The sequence below is a fragment of the Primulina eburnea genome, chromosome 18, assembly GCF_022965805.1.
Source record: "Primulina eburnea isolate SZY01 chromosome 18, ASM2296580v1, whole genome shotgun sequence".
In the NCBI taxonomy this organism is placed as follows: Eukaryota; Viridiplantae; Streptophyta; class Magnoliopsida; order Lamiales; family Gesneriaceae; genus Primulina; species Primulina eburnea.
This window is the reverse complement of record NC_133118.1, coordinates 5,552,858-5,558,212: the sequence shown is the minus strand read 5'-3', so window position 1 is coordinate 5,558,212 and position 5,355 is coordinate 5,552,858. Positions and strand designations below refer to the sequence as shown.

At 32.6% G+C, this 5,355-nt stretch overlaps 1 long non-coding RNA gene across 1 annotated transcript; it reads right to left on the bottom strand.

Moving 5' to 3' along the window:
- Positions 1-1,061: 1,061 nt before the first annotated feature.
- On the bottom strand, positions 1,062-3,503 carry LOC140819859 (uncharacterized). The gene is made up of 2 exons (XR_012115300.1): positions 3,257-3,503; positions 1,062-1,232 (listed from the first exon to the last, which is right to left on the bottom strand). It is a non-coding gene; the product is annotated as an uncharacterized lncRNA (long non-coding RNA).
- Between the last annotated feature and the right edge of the window lie 1,852 nt (positions 3,504-5,355).

Genomic DNA, 5,355 nt, shown 5'->3' with positions numbered 1-5,355 from the left:
TTAATTAAAAGTTAAAAAGCCTTTTTGTTTTTTTATTGAACACTAAAGGAGTCCTATAGCGGGGCATGTCCCGAAGATATGAGTTGTTTGTATGTAGTTCATTTCAGTCATGTGTGAGCTTATTTTATGATGTGATGTGTCTAGACGAGACTTTATTATATATTATTTTTAGTATTATAATTATAGTTGACACATTTTGGGCTCATTGTAAAGAAATTTTTTACTCGTTTTCAACTGTATTTAACTAACTATAATCAAATTGCATTGATTAGGAGTTAAGAGCCCCACAGACAATCAACATGATACGAAAAAATCATATCTGGAAGCTGGTAGAGAAGTCAATCAATCAAAAAATAATTGGTGTTAAGTGGGTTTATAGAACCAAAACGAACTCAGATGGTTCTATTAACAAACTTAAGGCAAGATTAGTTGTTAAAGGTTATCTCCAACAGCCAGTGGTTGATTATACAGATACTTTTGCTCCGGTGGCAAGACATGACATCATTAGACTTCTAGTAGCTCTTGCACCAAAGTAAGGATGGAAAATTTATCATTTGGATGTCAAATCAGCTTTCCTCAATGGTTTACTTGAAAGATATATATGTAGAGCAACATGAAGGATTTACAGTCTCTAGGGAAGAAGATAAAGTCTACAAACTCATCAAGGCACTCTATGATTTGAAGAAGGCTTACAAGTCTGGTACAGCAGTATTGATGTATACTTGTTACAAAATGGCCTAGTTAAAAGTGAAAATGAAGCCACATTGTATATACTAAAATATGAAGATGAAGTAAAGCTAATGATTTCTTTATATGTTGATGATCTTTCAGTGACAAGAGGAGATGCAGTGGCCGTAAAAGTCTTTAAAATAAAGATAGAGGAGGAATTTGAAATGTCTAGCTTGGGAGAGATGAGATATTTTCTTAGAATGAAAATGTAACGTACCGTACTTTTACTACTTCAAAATTTGCGGAAAAATTAAAAATTTTCTTAAACATAAAATTTCATACGGTCGTCACTTGTCATTTAACTTAATAATATTAAAATCAACATTCCCAACTAATATTTTCCAACAAAGTACTTATTTCAAATCATCTCACATCCAACATAAAAACATAATATTTTAAAGTTTTCACAAAACATAAACATAGTGGTCCTCGGGTTTAGCCTTCCGCTCAGTCCAAGCCTGCCCCTTGATCGCCACCTCCTGTCTCCTCCTCAACATACTCACCTGCATCGATCAAGTCTAGTGAGTCTAAAGATTCAACACGTATAAACTGGAATAATGAGTACTACATAATAAAATCGCATGCAACTTAAAAATAGAACATACATAACTTGAAACTTGAACTTGCATAATAAACTTGAAACTTGCATAATAAATCTAAAACTTTCATAATAACCTTAAAACTTGAACATACATACTTTGAAACTTGAACATGAATAATAGCTTGAACTTTGCATAATAACTTTGAACTTTGCATAATGATTTTGAACATACGTACATACATACTCTGACGTGCCATCATCATAAACTTTCATAAACATACTGCATACTTGAACATACTTGAACATACATAACTTCATCATTTTCGTAGAGGATGTTCCAAAGCAAGTGACCCTTAACATAATAAATATCTGATCAGATAAACCACAGTACTGGGCTGACAGGGACGTATCCACTGCCACATACATGAGATCCCTGTTCATAATTTAACAGGTCAGCTGATCCACGTTCATAATTTAACGCTTCACAACCACGATCTAACCCGTTCATAATTTAACGGGCGGATTGGTCCCCGTTCATAATTTAACGCTTTCCAATCCTAACTTCAAACCCGTTCATAATTTAACGGGGTGGAGAGGTCATCGGCCACGTTCACCGACTTCCAAACCCATTCACTTTTGGTCACAAGACATTTAGCATACCTCAAAAACTTCAAATATTTTCTTTGCACGTCATACATACTTACTTGGCGCTGAGGGATTCGTTGGATGTCAATCGTGTCGTTGCTGCAACATACTAACATGAATTCATAAGCTTAACGTGTACAACTTAAACGTAAAAGTCATGCTTAATCTCAAGCTAAATAAATTCTTAGAACATTCTATAATTTCTCACCACTTGACCTTGTAAAACATCAATGTTAAATCATAGCATAAAACCTCAAACCAAACCTTAAGTGATAAAATATTTATCCCAAAAACTGAAGCTAGACGGACCCCGTACCCAGGTCAGGCCCCGGGTCCGTGTAGGTACTGCCTCATATGTGTCATGTAAAAGAAGGGGCACGGACCCCGTCCCTAGGTCCGTGTAGGGGTACGTGTCTCTGAGTTTAAATATGTGTCGAAGAAATGAGAAGGCACGAACCCCGTGCTAACCTCCGTCTCCGGGTCCGTGTCCGTCTGCCCAACGAATTATTTGATGAAAATTTTATGACATGTCTATTTTCCCAATTGACACATAATGCATCAAGATTCAACACTATGAGGCCATTCTAGGACACCATAACAATGAACTAAACTTTTATAATCACCCTACAATTTATACGACCCAAAAATACTCTCATTTATATTAAAGTTTATTTCTTACGACTTCTTAATAATTCAAGCTCTTAACGACATGAATCGAAACCTCAAAAATACTCTAAACATCATTACTAACTTTCTTATATGCAGCAACGATCACCCATCGATCCCCAACAAAGCCTGCAACATAAAAACTTCAAGAACACATTAAAATTCATAACTTTCTTGAAAAACGATTTGAGCAGTCATACGAAAAATATCATAACTCACTCGTTTTTAATCCAAATAACTCGAATTTTATATCACATCGAACGTATCGAAACGATCTACGTTTTTGTAGTTGAAAGTTTTCTCAAAATATGTACCGAAAAATTGCAGTTTTCGAAAGAACATCAAAACAGAAATTTTCGGATCTAATTTGAGCAGTCATACTAAAAACACCATAACTCACTCGTTTTTAATCTAAATAACTCGAATTTTATATCAAATCGAACGTATCGAAAAGATCTACGTTTTTGTAGTTGAAAGTTTTCTCAAAATATATACCGAAAAATTGCCGTTTTCGAAAGAACATCAAAACATGAGTTTTCGGATCTAAAATTTGTTCAAAACATATTCAATACATTTCTTGCTCAAACTTCTACATCATATATACATTTTTATGCTTAAAAACAACTCAACACATAATATGACATGATCGATGCAGCAAGAACAGATTATACGTGCCTTTTGATATTTAAAAATACCGTAACGACGATACCGAAGCGGAGACGGAGCGATAGACGATCCGGGACGAACGTGGCTCGATTTTCTTTGAATAAAACTTACTAAATTGCTGCTGGAATTTCCAGAGAAAAGCTACGTGATGGAGGGAAATGAGAGAGGAAGAAATGGAGAAAAGATTGATGCAAAAGAGTTCTTTCAAAGCTTCCCATCTATTTAGTCAAAAAGTTGAATAGAAAATAATGTGTTGTGTTTTTGTTTTGTGTGCATATGTGTACGTGTATATGTGTGTGTAAATATGTGAGTGTGTGTGTGTGTGAGTCAAAGTATGTGTGCTTGCATGATTTGATATATATATATATATATATATATATATATATATATATATATATATATATATATATATAAAAGAATTTGTAACATGTGTGTATATGAGTGGAATCATGATTAAAATATATTTAAAAAAAATATTTAACATGCTACTTTAAAATAAAACCCATATTAACCCAACTATAAATTTTAAATTTAAATAAGATGCACAAATGCTACAACTCTAAAAATTTAAAATCAATTAATCATTTAAATAATTTAATTAGGCTCTTAAATTACTAAAATTAATTAAATTATTTAAAATACTCCATCCTTTTCTTAAATAAAATAAATACCATATTTTAAAATTGCCAGAATCGTTGCCGATCTTTTCCTCGATCCCGCATCGAATATTCGCCTGTAACATAAACTCAAGAAAACCTTTTTAACGTATATCCACTAGACATAACTATTAAAATAATGCAAATTCTTAAATTATGAATTAAAACACAATCTAATGAAATAAACATGCATTAAAATCATTTAATAAAATACATAAGAAATTTAATAGCTTACACTCACGTGGTTCATGTGGACTTCTAATTTTCGAGACATCACATAAAATCAGCCAATCAAATAAAGGTATTTTCATTTCTCAAACAAAGTATGCATGGGAAATTCTGAAAAAAAATTCTTATGGACAAAGCTAAACCAGCAGCAACTCCTTTGGATGTAAACGAGAAGCTAGCAAAAGAAGATGGAAGTGAAAAAACAAATGCTTCTCTTTATAGAAGTATTGTTGGTAGTTTGCTATACTTATCCTCAACAAGACTAGATATAATGTTTTCAGCAAATTTGCTTTCAAGATTTTTACAAACTCCAAGTAAATTTCATTTTGGAAGGTTTTTCATATGAGATCCGTGATCCTTACTCTTTGTTGTACAAACACAGGTTTGAGAGATCTTAATTCCTTTGGTTGTTAGGACAAACAACTCTGTTTTGTTTAAGCTGCATATCATCCCCTTGCTTTTGTTTCTCTACTACCTTGTGAGGAGCAGGAACATGAGGCTTGTAAATTCTACAATACACAAATAGTCATAACTGTAATATCATGTAAATCTAGTGCAATTGATATTGGTAATCAACCATTGAATTTTTTTTTGTCAAATGGAGAAAGAAAATAGCACAGGAATAAGCTTTCAGAACCAAAGCATTTATTTCATCCCCTAACATATATTCAAAGTTGTGCTTTTGAACAATGAATTTGAGATAATGGATTTCAGATCAATTGATTCAAATTTCTTGATTTGATTTGATTTTATAGACAAAATTCAAGTGAATTTCAAATCCACTTCGTATCAAGTTAAGTAATTTCAATAATAATAATGATATACTTCAAACACACTCAAAATGAATGTGATTTGATATTCATCCCTCAAATCCTCGTTTTCCAAATCAAATATCTCCATCCAAATCAAAATAATCAATCCAAACTCAACTTCAAAGAATTTAAAATAAATTACCAAAATATTCGTAAACAAAAACCATCATATGAACCCCATGGCTTTTCATCTCATTCTAGAATCTTGAACCACTAGCCTTCTTCAAATGATCAATTCTATAATATCATGAAGATCACACCAAAACCAGGCAATTTAGAAAAGACTCGTCCATAAGAAGATTTTGATAAGGGAAGAGCCAGACGAGGAAGAAGAGATCATTTGGTGGTTTTATGGCGAGTATCATTGAGGCTTTGCTTTTTCATTGTTATGTATAAAATTACATTTGAACTG